Here is an 18,049-nt window from a genome sequence, read left to right as displayed (position 1 = left end):
TGGAAAGAAAGGGACAAATCCTAAACACATATTACAAAGCAAAGAAGCCCATCTGTAAAGGCTACATAATTAATGATTCTAAATATATGACATTCTGGAAAAGGCAAAACTATGGAGAAAGTAAAAAGATAGGTGGTTGCCAGGGTGCTGGAGAGGAGAGATAAATAGGGCAGAGCACAGAGGATTTTTAGGGCAGTGAAAATATCCTGTATGGTAATTATAATGATGGATACATTTCATTATACATTTGTCCAAACCCAAACAACATTTTAACACATGTAATTAAATAACTAACACATCATTTATTCCCTGCAGTATTTAGGAATGATTTCCACAGTGCTCAAAGGAGGCACGATGCATTGTCTTTATGAAGAACAAGTAAAAAGTGTTAAAAATAAACGCTGCAAATGAGCAAGAGATAACCTTATATTCACTGAAGGCTGGAAGATTCATAAATTTCCCCCTTAACCAATCGTTGTTGTTGCTTTTTTTTAACCGTCCTGGGAGTCCCTAAGAAAAAGAGACCAGGCTTCTGAGATTTTCCCTAATCAATTAGTCAATCAATCAATCAATCATTTAACATTTATTTATTTTTAATAAGTATTTCAAATATTCCACCGTTTAGGAGAATGTCAAATAAAACCTTTAGGGACTGAAAAGGTTTTGCTGCAGAATTATCTTTTTGATGAGAGGATGAAAGGGCTCACATTCTGCATAACAGCAATTATGTAACAATACGCAGCGCGGCACACACGTGCACAACGAAGTGGAGGGCGCGTGCTCTCAGACTGTCAGAAGAAAAGAAAGTGACAATAAAATCCGAGCCTCACCTCATAGCTTGAGTCAAGCTGAGACACACCCGCAGCGATGACAGGATTTTGACAGATGAAGGAACTAGAGGTAATTTTCCTTTGACAATCACGTGAAATTCTTCTGAAGACAGCCTGGCAGAGTGCAAGGGAGAAAGAATACGGGGTCACAAGCCTGGAAATCGCAAGGTCAAAAGCCAGCAGAGCTCAATGAGTGAAATCATGAAATGCCACTTCGACTCTGGTTGACGGAAATGAAATAGATGGACAGCTTCCACCACGTGGCATCCTCCGAAGCAGAGGGGCGCGGGGGGCAAGCCCACCAGGCACCCAGGACTCCCTTGCAGAGACCTCTCTTCCTAAGACTCAGCGCAGCATTTTGAAAACTAGGTTAACAACGCTCTCATTTGTTTCACATGTAGCTTCATTATGTACAATTCGAGAGAAAGTACACACTTCGAGCAAACGAATGTATATAAGATTTTTAATTTAAAAATGAGATATTTTCCTTCATAACAGTTTTCTGTGAACCAGAAGCACATGTTTATGTCCTGTTACATCCCGTGCCAATCTGTCAGAAATTCCTGTGGGTTCTTCCTTCAGAATACATCCCAAATCCAGCCACTTCCGACCGACCCCACTGTTTCAGTCTTGCTGGAGCCCCCAGAATCTCTCACCTGGACACTCACCTCCCACCTGTTCTCTCTGCTTTTACCCTCGGGTCTTCCCAAGGTGCCTCCTTGGCTGACCCTCTGATCCTTTTAAAATCTAAAATACATTTTTTAAAAAGCAGCAAATTCCACCATGCTTCTCCCGGGCTTAAACACTGCATTTCACTGGAAGTGAAGCTGAGGTCCTCCCAGCGACCCACAGCCTGGCTCCGTCTGCTACAGAGTCACACAGCCTCCTGCAGCTTTTGGGCTTTGCACTGGCTGTTCCTCGGCCTGGGATGCTCTTCCCCCGATAACGGCAGGGCTGAATCTCTAACCTGCTTCGAGTGTCGCCTGTCACCTTCTCAATGAGATCTATCCATCCCCCTGGAATCTCCCTTACCCTGCTCCATTGTGTTTTCTTATAACACGTCACCAACTACTGTACTAAACTATCTGTTCATTACCGTTATTGTTAACTCAGTCTCCCTACTGTAATGTCAGCTTTCTGAGGAATGGGGTCTTTGAGTTGGTCACTACTATATTCTGGGCACCTAGAACAATCTGGCACACAGTTATTACTCAAAAAATATTTGTTGAATGAATGAATTATAGACAATGGCATAAAAGGTCAAACCACTTGCAGGGCTGGGGTGCTATTTACTTTTAAAGGAACTGTGCTAATTTGAAGACATAAGAAATGGGGCTACATCATAAGGATATATTGAATAAATAATTTGCACATTAATACTAGTGATTAGAAACAATCTCAACAACATTTTGAACTGATCACACAAATTAGTATGTGATAAGAAATTTCATGACAGGAAGTAAGACGTAACTCATGAATACGTGTGAAAATGATCCACCTGCTTAGAATGGTTTCTTGCTTATCCGTTTAAATAAAACGAGGGTAATAAATAACATTTGAACAGCAGTCGTACTTTGTAAAGAGCTCTTCTTTCCCTCCCCAGTGCTCTTGTCCTTGGCTGGTTTACGGGAAAGCTCTCTGCCAAGTGCATTATATACTCTTTCTCTAACCCCAGACAAACCAAAAGGTTAGCATTAGGGTTACCATTCAACAGACAAGAAGACTGGGGCTCAGGGAGTATTAGGAATTTTGCCCGCGTTTACTCAGTTGATTTAAGACTCTAGTCATGCAGCATTTTTCCTGATAATGCCAAAGACCCAGTAGCGACTCGACCTTCTGTGTTCCAGGAGCTCAGCACAGGGACCCGCAGGTACCTTAACACCTCTGGGACCGTTTCCTTACATCTGCCTTCCCTACTCCTGATTCATCAGCTGTCTCTGATTCATGTTCATTCAGCCTCATCTAAAGCAGCTTGGGTGTACAAATTTAACACAGCTCAAGCCATTTTGCAGATATTTTGCCAATAGCTTCTGTCACTTTGATGTTTCATGGTATGATTATTTTATTTGCATTTAGTTATATCACACAGGAAAGGAAAAATTATGAGTCTCAAGATTATGGCAAACCTAGTCAGATGAATGATGCCAACTTCAGAGACATTTAAATAAGATATTTTGAAATCTATTCTAATTAATTGCCAACATGATCTAGGCATTCTTTTAGTGTTTGTAGGATTTTTTTCCCAAATAAATAAAGCTTGTATCTAACAAAGTTGTATCGATATACCTCAAAACACTTTGCCTTCACAATGATAAAAATGGGGTAAACTCAATGGGTAAAGTGAATGTGTTTTTTTCCATGGGTTTTAACAAAAGTCATTTTTAAGAAAACATTAGGCTGCAAACTGAGCAAATGGTTAGTTTTCATAGCTCCTGAAATATTAATGTGACTATCACTGTATAAAACTTGTGGCACCTATCAGAAGTGTACAGCTTGCTGAATTTTTATAACTAACACTAACACGCCTGTGTAACTGACATCCAGACAAAGAAACAGAGCTAACAGACACTGCCCTGGCATTCCAGTCCCTTCTGTCACTACGGTGCCACACACAGCTCCCCTCCCGCCTCCAGGGTCCTCATTACTCTTAGCGAAGTGATTCTTTTTTTTTTAAGTTAATTTATTTTTGGCTGCTTTGCCTCTTCATTGCTGTATGCTGTAGCTTTCTCTAGTTACAGCGAGCGGGGGCTACTCTTCGTTTCAGTGTGCGGGCTTTTCATTGCGGTGGCTTCTCTTATTGCAGAGCACAGGGCTCTAGGCAGGCGGGCTTCAGTAGTTGTGGCACATGGGCTCAGTAGTTGTGGCTTGCGGGCTCCAGAGCGCAGACTCAGTAGTTGTGGCACACGGACTTAGTTGCTCCGCGGCATGTGGGATCTTCCCAGACCAGGGCTCGAACCTGTGTCCCCTGCATTGGCAGGCAGATTCTTAACCACTGCACCACCAGGGAAGTCCTGCGAAGTGATTCTTCATTTTTTTGTTTTATTATTTCTTCCAGCTTTATTGAGGTATAATTGGCAAATAAAAATTGCGAATATTTAGGTTGTACAACGTGATTCTTTTTAGGTGTATGTTGTGATGATGTAATATACGTATACACTGTGAAATGAGGATGCCGTCAAGTTAATTAATGCATCTGTTGCCTCACATAGTTACCTTGTGTGTGTGTGTGTGTGTGTGTGTGTGTGTATGTGTGGTGAGAATACTTAGCATCTACTCTCTTCACCAACATCAAGTGTACTGTGCAGTATTCTTTACTCTGGTCAGCACGCTGTTCACTGCCCAGAAATTATTCATCTTGTAATGGAAGGTTTGTGCCCTGGGACCAGCAATTCCCCACAGTGCCCACCCCCAGCCCCTGGCACCCACCCCTCTACTTTCTGGCTCTATGAGTTTGACTTTTTAAATTCCACATATCCACATATGTCTATTCCACATAGACACTCCAGTGACGCGACAGGATGTGAGGATTTATTAACTTGCTCCGGTGAGAAATTATTGGCTTGTGGTGAAATCCAATTACAACTTCTTTTCTTGATTGTACAAGCAAATATGTTTCTCATACTAACATAAAGAGTGATACTAACATTAAAAGGGTAAGAAACCAGAGGATCTAAAGGAGGGACCTTAGGCAGGACAGACCTGGGTGGCACTCATCTTTTTCGGAAGGCGTACACGCACTTTATTTTTCAGAAAAGCTTGTAACAACCTTAGCAGAGGTTTCTTAAGAACTGTGACCCTAACTGCATTAGCTTGGAGGGCTGCCGTAAGAGGACCACAGGCTCTGCGGCTTCCCCAAGAGGAAGGTACCGTGTCACAGCTGAGGAGGTCTGAGTCCCTCTGAGGCTGTGAGGAAATCTGTCCGGGTCCTCTCTCTTAGCACCCGGGGGCTTGCTGGCAATCTTTGATCTTCCTTCCCTCCGCTGCATTCCCTGATCTCTGCTTCCACCTGCACAGGCTGTTCTCTCCGGGTGCGCATCTGCATTCCAACCTCCCCTTTTTAGAAGGACGCTACTCCCACTGGGTTAGGCGCCCGCCCTAAGCCACTAGAACCTTCTCTAAACCGATTGCCTCTGCAGCAATTCTGCTTACAAACAAGGTCACATTCTGAGGTCTTGGGCGATTAGGACCTCAACATGTGAATTTGCGGGGGGGGGGGCACTGAATTCAACCTAATATATTTAGATCTATCCACCTCCAGGAGAAGAGAAATCATTTAAGTGATGGTACCAGTGATTTCAAATCCCCTTTAGAAGGTTTTCCTGGGTTTACTTAGGACTCCAGCTTAAACATTACCAGGGGACGCTACAGTCTTTTATTCCATAAACTCAGGAACTCTCAAACCTCTCCATCTCCTAGGGTGGTCGTGGTGTCCAGCTATACCAGATGGATGTACTTCCTGGCCATTCCATGGGACACTGAGTCCCCAAAACAGTATTTGTTTCTCTTTTCTTGAGTATTATAAAAATCTTAACCTAACCACTCAAGGAATACAATGCTCTGAATTTACAAGTTTTATACCTTGAATTTTGAAAATAGAAGTATTCAGTTAGAAGTGGAGCCCATGGTAGTCTCCTGATTGCTCTAATAAGATTTCATGGATTTTATCTTTTCCTTAAAATAATAAACATTTCTACGCATAATACTGGTTTACAATACAGTATATTACAGTACAATATAAATGAAATGTAAAATACATCTCTCCCCCCATGTGTTCCTTTGTAATCTGAAAATTAAACTGCAAATTGACCTTTAAGTGCTGTGAGCTAAAAGAAATGATTTGGCAAATAAAATAGAAAAAGTTTGCTTTTAAGGTTAAATATCGTCTTTAAAATGGTACAAAGAACAAAATGATTTAACAACAGACATTATAATAGCAAAAAGAGGTATAAAGAGAAAAAGTAAAGAATATCTCAGAAGTTTTAGACGTCAAGTGATGGAAGAAATGTACCTCATAAATAAGAATATCACCAAGTATCACTTGCCAATCAATGTCTGTGCATCTTGCTCCTGAAATAACTGTCACCGGGATTTATTTGGTTCCACTCAACCTTTTCAAATATAGGAGTGGTGGGTCAGTTACTGAAAAATGTGGGAAGAGGGTCTCAAAGAAGCAAGAGATTGACGTACTGTCAAAATGTTGGCCGTTCCATGCTAAGGATGACACGCCAAGAGCGGTATGAGACAGTGACCAGAAAATGGCCAGTGAAGGGGGTGTTGCCCTCCTGCTAAGGAATGAACTGCCAGACAAACGTCACGTCTGCGTGTGGTGAGGAGAAACACGTACTCTAAGGGAGGCTGTTAGTATTCAACTGACCATCCTGGGAGGTTTAGAATACGCCATACGTGCTCCATTTTATATGAAGACCAGTTCTCAAACTCAGGGCCCGTTCTCTGAGAAAAGGCAGGGAACTACAAGAACAGGGGCAGGGGTCCGGAAGAGGGAACCTCAGGCAGGACGTTCAGGCCCCACGTGACTCAGTACTGTGTAAGGTCAGACCATCCTCGATCCTCAGATCTCGCTGAAAAGTGGAATGGAAACTGGAAAGGCATGAGAAGCATCTACAGGTGTAGGAGAAGACAAAGCCAACTATCTGTGATTAGACACAAGGAAAAGTCAGGGCCAAACCTTCACAAACGCTTGTTCACGGGACCCCATTCAGGTTGCAGGCAGCCTGAAGTTTATACACTTGGGGCAGATGGTTCTCTTAAAAAAAAGAGAGAATACAACATTACAAATACAAAACTAAGTATGAATATAAGTACTAATTTAGAATGACAAAGGAAAAGACAACTAATTTTTGTAGCCTTAGAGATCCAGCATTTTTCTGAAATATGTTTAGGCAGTTTACCAAAAAGGTTTTCCTAGCTATGCCCCCTGGGAGCAGAGCCTGGCTTCTCCTGCACCTAGAAAACACTGCGCCTCCCGTCAAGTCCCAGATTGCAAGGTGGGGGGTCCATGTGAGGAAGGAGACCTGAAGTTTAATCTTCCGTGTCTTCAGGAGAAATCCATCTTGCTCCGATTCAACACAATACAGGTCTTGAATGGCCAGACTTACTTCAAAACAACGTCCTGTAACACTGTGGATTTCTAGATCTCAGAGAGCATAGGGACCAAACCTAATGTGTGTCATTTCTGTGGACTGAGGCCCAGAGAGCTGGGCGTCTCCGAGGACACCACACCAGCCCCTCCCTCGCGCTCCTCCTCAGCTCCAGCCCTCCGCCTCTTCCTGTCTCTCCTCCTGCCAGAACTCGAGGGGGTGTTCAGCAAGAATATACAATCCAATATGCTTTTTTTTTTTTTTTTTTTTTTACTTAGTGGACTTTATTGGGTTTCATAGTGGACTTTATTGGGAAAAGTTAGTGTAAAAAACATTCAAATTCATAAAATTTAAATAAGAAAGTGAAATTATACCTTGTAGCTATAGTAATCACTATAGTAATCATAAATAAGGTAAGTCTAAATTATTGCCTAAGCGAACACTATTTTGTCAGGCTTCTATCGTAAGCCCAAGGTACGAAACACTGTAATTACTAGAAGTGAGCCCAATGATGAATTTGCATTTGAAGCTGAAGAAAGGCAAAAAGCATGTTCTCATTACAGCATCACGACACTCTAGCCCGAAAAAAGCAACTTTATTAATGTCCTGCAGCAGAGTACATTAGTTATTGTAACCATGCATTAAAATTCATATTTTGGGGACTTCCCTGGTGGCGCAGCGGTTAAGAATCCGTCTGCCAATGCAGGGGACATGGGTTAGAGCCCTGGTCCGGGAAGATCCCACATGCCGCGGAGCAACTAAGCCCGTGCGCCACAACTACTGAGCCCGTGTGCCACAACTACTGAAGCCCACGTGTCTAGAGCCCGTGCTCTACAACAAGAGAAACCACTGCAATGAGAAGCACGTGCACTGCAACAGAGTAGCTCCTGCTCGCCACAACTAGAGAAACCCCGTGCACAGCAAAGAAGACCCAACACAGCCAAAAATAAATAAATAAATTTTAAAAAAAGAAAAAAAATTTCTTATTTTGTGTCATAAAGAGAATAATCAGTTTTCTTCATGACACATTATGTTTTCCTCAGTTTCGTGTGGTTTGTCCCTCTGGAGACCTTCCTGGGAATGGTCCTTTTTCCAGGGCCTCCTAAGATGCCCAGTTTGATTACTCTGGGTCATCTTTGGTCATTTAATACCAGCCAAACTGCCGGAACCAGTGGAAGCCCTCTCCCTGAACCAGACCCCCTTCTCTCAAATCCTACAGCTGCCACCACTAGAAGACAGGCATCTCAACTTGGTTAACAGTGTTACTAACAAGTTAATGTGGGGTTCTCTTTGGTTATGGAATTTTTACGTTTATAAAAAAATATAGCTAGATATATGCTCCTGAATTCTAAAAGTATCTTGACTGACTTAAACACAAGTATGTCTTTTCAAAATTCACCAGCTTGGGCAGGTCTGAAATCTATTTTCCTATGGAATCTAACGTCAGTGTTCTATTCAGCAAATACACGAGGGAAGAACACTGACAGATCTTTAGGAGCCCCGAGGTCTGGGGGTAGCCTTAGATGCTGAACATGGCTTTGAACTCACTGAGGGCCTGCACAGGGTTCACGTGCTTCTTCTGAGATGCCCTCTTAATCTTGGTCTGTGTCTCATCCTGTGTCTCTCTCTTCACCAAGGGCTTTTTCTCAGGCGTCTTCATCTTCCACGACACAGCAGGGAGGTTATGGGAAGCCATCCCCTGGGACTTCTGGTATTTGGTGGAGGCCACGTAGGACACCTTCACTGTCTGCACCACAGCGTTCATCAAGTTCTTAGCGGCTTGGATCAGGGACACGGCGCTGTCCACCCCGGAGACGACCAGCTCCCTGCCGAGGCTCTGCACCTCAGCCTGGACTTTGCTGCAGATGTTGAGCTGGTGGCAGTAGAGGGCGATGCACTGCAGGTAGGCCGGCAGGTCCTGCTTGCAGGCTGGGTCTGGGCAATGGTCTGCGACGGTACGGCCACGCTTATCCATCCGGGATCCCGCCTCAGCAATTTTCTTGGCGGCACTGATCACATCTGATGTGTTTTTGAGCGGTCCTTTACCTCGGGTGAAGTCCGTCATCTCCATCATGATCATGCACCTCTGCTTGGCCAGCACGATGATGCCATTACCACTGTCGTCCCACTTGGACACTTCGGCATCCAGCTTGCTCTTTGCTTCCTGGAAGCTGGCCACCTGTTCTGCAATCTTTGCTTTTTGCTCCTGGGGAAGTAGAGCCATGATCGCCTGGGCACTCTGGTCAGCTATCAGCTGATCGTCTTCCGTCTGGACGCTTGTCCTGCTTCTGACATCGAAGTCTTCCGTCTCGAAGCCCGAGCCATCCAGCTCCTCGGGGGTCCTTATCATCAACACCGCTTTCCTGATGTCCTGGATGCCGTCGTACACCAGGCGTGAGGCATCGATAAACTCGTTCTCATCCGTGGGCTGATGGGGTCCGAGCTGAGGGCTTCCACGGCCACTTCACTTGCTCGGTAAAATGTGGCATGACTGTGTTGGAGAGGAGTTTGGTGGCTTCCAGCACCTTCTCTGTGTAGACCCCTGGCCCATAGTTGTCCATCTCTGAGGTGACCACGTGAATGACCCGAGCAGCTCGGCCTCGAATTGCACCAGCTGTGCGGTCCAGCCCATCCACATCTTTCTCTTGGAGAGCAATGAAGCATTTGTTCACGTCTTCCAAAATGTGATTCTCTGAGACAGCCAAGAAGTCATCAGTGGAAGTAATGTCATTGACAGCATCTGTGAGAACTCGGACTTGTTTTTCCCACCGCTCTTTAAAAGGATCCATGTTCTCTTGGGCCAGTTTACTCTGTGGTTTTGCTGCTAAAGCCAATGCAGCATTGATACCCTGAGGACAGAGGGCTTCTAGCTGGCTTGCAGACATTCAAACAAGCTTTACACCTTCTTCATTGTTTGAGATGGAACAGGCCAAGTTGGCAACCTCAATTAATTTGTTGGCATGTTCACGGAAAACTTGGGCATATTCTTTAACCTCTTTCTCATTTCCATTCTTTGCAGCTTCAATCAATGCTAAAAGTGGAACGCTGGTTTCCAGAAATGAATCTGAAACATGGTCCATGACAGCTTTGCGGAGCTGCCTATGCAAGTCCCTGCTCTTCTTGGCCATTTTATCTATTGCAGAATTGAGTGCATCACTTCTTTTTTTACGCCCAGCGTTGCCCATGTACTCTGAGAGCAGGTCCTGCAAGGCCTGGCGGACAGCATTACACTCTGCCACGATTCTCTCACGCCGGTCATCACGTGTGCAGGATGAATCAGCCATCAGGGCAGCCCCACTAATGACGCTTTCCAGGTGCTCCTCCAGGGAAGGCCGAAAGCGCTCCTCGCAGAAGCTCAAGCGGTCCACAATGATTTGCTTATCAAAGTTATTGAGGGCATGTGCCAGTCCTCCTCCTCCTCCACCCTGGTGCGGGGAGGCCTCAGCTGATGCAGTAGCCTGGGCTGCACTAGAAACGCCTGTGACCGCCTGCTGCAGCTGCTTGTATATCAGGTCTCCGTTGGCCTTATAGGCTGCGACATCAGGGTGCTGTAGGCAGGCCTGGGATGCAGTATAGAGGATTGGAACGTTTTTCTGCAGGATTCCTCTGGCTGCAGCCATCTGATCACAATGGCCCATGTCCTTCCGTTCCTGTTGTCTTTTGGCTGCCATGATGTTCAGCTTGTCCACTTCAAGTTTCAGGGCATTATACTGTATTCCCAAGTCCTGTTCAGTGCCAGCATTCCTCAGTTTCAAGATACCATCTTCTACAACTTTCAGCTGAACAAGTAATTTGTAGACATCTGTCATGTCAGCCAAAATAAGCAGCCAGGTAACAACAGAGAGCAAAGCTCGAGCTGCCCGAACCATGTTGCCACGCTTCACGGAAGAAGAGGGACCATCTACAAACTCTCCAGCAGCACTCTTCATCCAATCACCTTGTTTTCGAACATCTTCTACAGCAGCCACAAACTCCTCCTTGAGAAACTGACTCTCCTTTGCAATTTTATCCCTGATCTCTGAGAAATTCCCAGTTGCTTGTTCAACAGATGCAGCCAAAACATGGGCCTTCTTAGAACGACCTCACTTCTTATTAGAGGGCCCCTTGCTATTGGTATTTACCAGGGTTGTAACCAGGGTAACAAGAGGCTCCAACAGTCTTTCAACTTCCAGAGTCCTTGTCTCTAGTCTTTTGGGGCCCCATTTGACGTTTATGTTGACTGCGTGGACAGCAGTCATTTCTGCGGTGAGCTCAGCAAGTGCAGGAAGATTCCCGAAGCCCGAAGCCAACGGCCGCCACTTTGTCTCCCCTATTATGTTTCGATTAAGTTAAATAGTATTTTCTGAGGGTTACCTAGGTGGATATTGGAAGAACAGGAAGACACGAAAAGATTTTGTTACTTTCCACCCACTAAGCACAAGCGGCCAGCTGAGCAGGTCAGCGAGTGCGGATGACAAATGTTTATAAGTGAGCGAGTCTGGTGCGTAGCAGCTGAACAACATCTGTTAGTCAATCATAACATAAATAGTACTGGATTATCGACAGAGGAATGGATAAAGAAGATGTGGGACATCTATACAATGGAATACTACTCAGCCATAAAAAAAGGATGAAATAATGCCATTTGCAGCAACATGGACGGGCCTAGAGACTGTCATGCTGAGTAAAGTAAGTCAGACGGAGAAAAGCCAATATCATCTGATATCGCTTATATGTGGAATCTAAAATATGACACAAATGAACCTATCTATGAAAGAGAAACAGAGTCACAGACATAGAGAATAGACTGGTGGTTGCCAAGGGGGAGGGGCAGTGGGGGAGGGGTGGAGTGGGAGTTTGGGGTCAGCAGATGCAAACTATTACATATAGGATGGGTAAACAAGGTCCTACTGTAGAGCACAGGGAACTACATTCAATATCCTGTGACAAACCATCATGGAAAAGGAAATGCAAAAGAATGTGTACATATATGTAAAATTGAGTCAGTTTGCTGCACAGCAGAAATTAACACAACATTGTAAATCAACTATACTTCAATAAAATAAATTTAAAAAATAGTATTGGATATATCTTTGTAAACTATTAAGTATTACTAAGACGTTCTCTTGTTAATACTAATTCCTAAAAATATAAACATATTTGGTTTCGTTGTATATTATTTTTAATAACTGCATCATCCCAAAGATCTGACTCAGGTCACTGTTCCGCGTGTCTCTTTGGAAAGCCTGACCCAGCTTTATGCTCTTTCCACGTTCTCTCTCTGTGTCTGTGTGATTTTCAGTCATCTTCAGGTTTAGAAGCTGGATTTATTTTCAAAGCTCTTCAGGCGAAGTGGCTTCACTTCAGAGTTGGTTTGGGGGGGGTCTGTGTCTCATCAGTCTCCTCGCACCTGTCTCCCATTCACCTTAACAAAGTCATCTGCTGATGTCATTTCTCATTTGGCTCACGAATCCGACCTCTGGCGCTGCTTCCCTGCACTCATATTCTCAGAATGAAAGGTTTGACTCAAGTACCTTATTTTGTGATACTTGGTGCCTTTTGGCCGTGAGTAGGTGACACTGCTGCTTTCCAGGCGGTGACTGTGTGATCCACGGTGAGGGTCTGCAGGACACAGAACCATCAACCCCCCCCCCCTTTTTTTGGCTTTGCCTTGCCTTCTCCAGCCTTTTGTGAATGTGAACATCTAATGGCACTTTCTGCAGACCTGAGACTTTATTCCCGAGTCTGTCATCCAGGTTCCGGGGATGAGCACCTATGTCCCAGCACTTCCTACCCTGATGCAGGCTCTGCCGACCCTTGGATCCTATTTTAAACTCCAGCCCCACTTTGATGGCATACTCTGCCTGGTTATTTGACAATGCAGATGGATGTCAATAGAAAGTCTGTGCTGGGATTATTCTGTTTGTGCTGTTCCTGTCAAGCTCCTAAATAATCCACCTATACTCGCTTGATAAACACTAAAAGTACCGACAAGATATTAGGTACCTATTAGACAGATACAGTGACAAACAAACCATGCATTACATACCTGAGATTACAGTCTAGGCTTTCTTTCTCTGTGTCAGCTATTAGTATGAATTATACACTAATAAACCCTGGAGGAAGCATAATTTGTCTATACTTCCTATTTTTATAAACATGATGTACTTTGGTTGCTTTATGTTCTGATTGGTATTAGGTTTACAGATGACCTCTTTCAATTAGATATTCATACTCTAATACTCTGGATCTCTGTTAATTAATAAAAATGTATTGTACCTCTGCCCTTGTCTCTGTGTGCAACATATAAGTCAAAGAGAATCAGCATTCGGTGATTACTGAATCATGAGTGGATTACTTTAGAGGATTGCAGGAAAGAACAGAGTTTAATCAAGTGAAACACTTTTCTAGAGGAGCAGTTATAAATTCTGATGTTACAGACCCAGGACTGAGTTGGATAATGCCAGCAGAGAGAAAAATTAATAGGAGAAGACATAGTATAAAAAAGAAATCAGTTTTCTAAGGGGAATAACTTCAATTTTCTCAGGAACTGTAAAGTAACATGTGAATTTATGACTTTTATAGAAGTAAGACCAGGAAAATTCTGTACCAGACAAATCCTAATAGTCAAGCATCATGAGAAATGCCTAATCTGTTTTTACAGAGATAACCTCACCACTGGCATATAACTGCTAATTACCAAGCGAAATAATACTAAAGGAAACAGCATTCTACTCACTGGTTTATAAATCAATACAAAATGTAATTTTTTTTCCAGGTTTTAGAAAGCGTCATGTCAGAATTATGAAGAATTGCTGGATAAACCAAATGGTGTGATCAAGTCAATGTGCACCTTATGTCTACAACACTTTGCAACCAGAAAGGATTATACTCGCTAAACATCTTCAGAGCACTTTCTGAAGTCCTCTCTAGGCGCCTCCTTGCTCCCCGCCCCCTGCCTCTCCTCCACAGGCCAGTGAATGCTTTGGGGCTCCGCTGCTTGGCCAGGGCGGCCATCTGGTCCTTGAGCTGAGCTGCTGGGATTGGTTCACTCAGGAACTGGACGAAGGTGCACAGAAGCTCAGCATCAGTCCGTGGTGGTCCTTGGACACAGGAAGTACAGAGACTCTGGAGTAAGGGCAGTCATTTGGGGCTGTCGTGATGAGAGAGCACAGAGGGGTGGTCTGCAGAGAAGAGGAGGGTAGGCAGGGGTGAGGGGCAGAGAGAAGAGGTGCTTAGGCTCCTTATGGATTATCTGCAGACCCTGCCCTTGAGGTCAGGAGCTTCACCCCCCTCACCTACAACACACTGACTCTTTTTTATTATTATTATTAATTGTTATTGGAGTACAGTTGCTTTACAGTGTTGTGTTAGTTTCTACTATACAGCAAAGTGAATCAGTTATACGTATACCTATATCCCCTCTGTTTTAGATTTTCTTCCCATTTAGGTCACCAGAGCACAGAGTAGAGTTCCCTGTGCTCTACAGTAGGTTCCCATTAGTTGTCTATTTTATACATAGTAGTGTGTATATGTCCATCCCAATCTCCTAAATCATCCCATCCCCCCCTTCTCCCCTTGGTAACCATAAGTTTGTTCTCTACATCTGTGACTCTATTTCTGGTTTGCAAATAAGTTCAGCTCTACCATTTTTCTAGATTCCACATATATGCATTAATATACGATATTTGTTTTTCTCTTTCTGACTTACTTCACTCTGTATGACAGTCTCTAGGTCCATCCACGTCTCTGCAAATGACCCAATTTCATTCCTTTCTATGGCTGAGTAATATTCCATGGTATATATGTACCACATCTTCTTTACCCATTCGTCTGCTGATGGACATTTAGGTGGCTTCCATGTCCTGGGTATTGTAAATAGCACTGCAATGAACATCGGGGTGGATGCATGCACCCCACTGACTCTGTACACAATGAGCATGTGTGAGCTTCTCTTTCTTCCTATGATAGTTTTTGATAACTTAAAGGGTAATATCACCTTACACTCATCATGTGTGCACAAGGAACTCAAAGGTAAGGTGATTGGACCATGAAATTGCTATTACCCCTTAGTACCAGCACGTTCTGGAGGGACTGTGGCGTGCTGTGAAATAAAGAGGTGCTTACGTACATTAGGAGGGAACTGAAGAGAGCCCGAGCGGCTTCCTCCTGCGCGTGGAGCTGTGAACAGCTTGCACGCACCGTGAGCCTCGGGTTGGCCTTGCTTCCCCAGCACCCCCACCCCGGCCAAAAAATGCGTTTTCCAGAGCAGCTGGAGTAACAACGGGGACACGAGGAGATTAGTGAATATTCATGTGTTTTAGCTGCTGCCAAGGTGAATCTTCCCAAATCCTGATTATGTTTATTTAAGTGAAACATCTGCCAATAAGAAGGAGACGTGTTTATGGTAATGGCATAGCTGTGGCTTCTGTCCTCTGAATAATGATAATACAGACATTGGCTGCATGGCCTCATCCTTGGGGGTTTTCTTTTGTTCTTCTTCTTCTTCTTATTAGTGAGTAGTAAGCTCTTTAGAGTAAACTTCTTGTGCCACCGAGACTGCTAGCCATTACGGCGATAACAGGGCTGTTTGTTGTCTTTCCTGTTGGAAAGTGGCGAATGCAGACAAGAGAGGTGCTTGGGAAGCAATGGGTTCGTAACATAAACCAAACTTGGATGTTTCTTTTCAGGGTTTAGACACTAACCCGTGATGACCTGGCTGAGGACCGTGAGAACACTGCATGTCCTCAGATATGTGCAGCCCAGGCGTGAACCGTCCTATTTTTTTCAATATTCTGGGAACAGTAATAAACACGGAGTTCTCCACTGTCTGGGGATAGAACGACGGGAGTTGTGTAAATAGACTTAAATGGGATTTCCTGGGCATGACTGTTTCCATTACCTACCCAGGACTTTATTTGGAAAAAAATGGACTATTATGAAAAATATAAAGCTTAAGATCCTTTATATCCTCATTCAACCAGAACTTCAGGGCCCATCTGGGGGGCACACTTTCCCCAGGGGTGACTGGGATGAATCGGGCGTAATCTCTGGCCTCGTGAAGCTTACAGTCTAGTAGAAGCGAAAGAGACGCAGGCACAGAGTATCACTCCGCCCTAATCCTCGGGCTGGGCAGTGAGGTCCAAGGGCAAACGTCCTAACGGGCCCCCTCCCTATGGACCGGGCTTGTTTCCTGGAGCTGCCTTAACAGAGCACCGCGATCTGGGCGACTCACAACAGTGGGTGTTCATTCTCTCCCAGTGGAGAAGGGGCTGGCAGGGCCCTGCTCGCCCCGAAGCGCCCCCTGGAGGGTCCCTCCTCTCCCGACAGGTCCTGGGGGCCCCGGCGCTCTTTGAGTTGTGGCAGCACAGCTCCAGGCTCCGCCTCCGTTCCCCTCTGTGTCCCTGTCCTCACATCCTCTGATCGCAGGGACACCAGCCATGTTGGGTTAGGGCCACCGTCCTCCAGGATCACCTCTTCTCAACCTGCTACATCAGCAGTGGCCCTGTTTCCAAATGAGGCCATAGGTGGAGGGATTAGGGCCTCAGCTTATCTTCCCGGAGGACACAGCTGACCCACGACACAGAGCACTTAGGGAAGAGTGATGCCTGTAGGAGTGGTGAAATCACACACCTGCAGAAAGTAATGAGCCGTAAAGAGAAAGGAAGAACGGGTCAAGAGGTTGTGAGTGCTGTGAGCTGGAGGTGGGCGTCTGTAACCCTAGCTCTCTGGTTCCTGACGGGCGGCCGGCTTCAGACCAGGCCACCTTGTCCTGACCCGGGAGCACTGCTCTCAGCTCCCTCCCCGGACACTTCTGTGCACAAAATGCAGTCACTGCGCTTTCTCACCTGTGACTCCACCAGGGCAGGGCCTGGGTCTCAGGGACCTACTGTCAGGCTCTCCCAAATCAGAGAACTTCCTGAACCTGTGCCGAGCCTCTGGCACCAGGCTTTCCCGGTTTGCTACTTCAGAAGGGCCAGAGGGGCTTCCCTGGTGGCGCAGTGGTTGAGAGTCTGCCTGCCAATGCAGGGCACACGGGTTCGAGCCCTGGTCTGGGAAGATCCCACATGCCACGGAGCAACTGGGCCCGTGGGCCACAATTACTGAGCCTGCGCGTCTGGAGCCTGTGCTCCGCAACAAGAGAGGCCGCGATGCTGAGAGGCCCGCGCACCGTGATGAAGAGTGGCCCCCACTTGCCACAACTGGAGAAAGCCCTCGCACAGAAACGAAGACCCAACACAGCCATAAATAAATAAATTAAAAAAAAAAAATGTTCAGCCTCATTAATAATCAGAGAAATGCAAATTAAAACAACAATGAGATATCACTCACTCCTGTTAGACTGATAAAAAAAAAAAAAAAAAAATCCGAAGAGGATTTAAAAAAAAAAAAAAAAAGAAGGGCCAGAGCTGAAGTCCAGGAGGTACATATGCTCAGAGTACACAAGTGCAGTTTTATCTTTCCCATTTTTAAAGGGAATGCTTATCCCCTGTTTAAATATCCCGACACAAAGTGTTACTTGCGGTTTTTCAGAACAAGGAGTTGGTTTATTTTGAAAATGTAGCTCATTGTTGCTTTTCCAGCAGACGCCCTATCCAGACGGCCTTTTCAGGGAAACGAGTCCACATAAACACCCACAATGGGCCATTCAACACAAACCCTGTCCCAGAACAGGTATTTCCAGTGTGTCCTTCCATGCGCAAATACAATGCCCCAGAAGGACAAAGCTTGCACGAATGACACACTGCAAACAGAGAGATTTCAACAGCACCAGAGGAGCTCAGGGTCACTGTGACATTGTTCTGCAGAAAGCATAGTCTCGGCAAAGCCACCTGGGTGGTTTGGTGAGTGGGTTGCGACAATTCTCTCTGGTGTTACTCATCAATCTTCTAATTCTTGTCTTAAAAGGTTGAAACACACACACACCTTGCCCTATTAAATTCTTCTAAAAATGCTTAACTCCTTCTGTTTCTGAAAATAGTACAATTCTCCTGTCTCACAAGAACACCTCTCAAGCTTATTTCCATAAATAAAAAAAGCTCTTCATGGAATGAGTTCTTTCTGATTCAGGTTACTTAAGACTTTTCATTTCCTACTCTGATTTTTGGAACATTAAGTGACTGTACAAGATGTCAGAAAGAA

The 18,049-nt window shown here is 44.9% G+C and overlaps 1 pseudogene across 1 annotated transcript; it reads right to left on the bottom strand.

Moving 5' to 3' along the window:
- Positions 1-7,759: 7,759 nt before the first annotated feature.
- LOC309661425 (catenin alpha-1 pseudogene) lies at positions 7,760-16,816 on the bottom strand (annotated as a pseudogene). The gene has a single exon. The product of its transcript is annotated as a catenin alpha-1 pseudogene (transcript).
- Between the last annotated feature and the right edge of the window lie 1,233 nt (positions 16,817-18,049).

The sequence above is a fragment of the Balaenoptera physalus genome, assembly GCF_965194825.1.
Source record: "Balaenoptera physalus genome assembly, chromosome: 5".
Taxonomy (NCBI): Eukaryota; Metazoa; Chordata; class Mammalia; order Artiodactyla; family Balaenopteridae; genus Balaenoptera; species Balaenoptera physalus.
The sequence above is the reverse complement of the archived record's forward strand: the minus strand, read 5'-3'. Positions and strand labels throughout refer to the sequence as shown.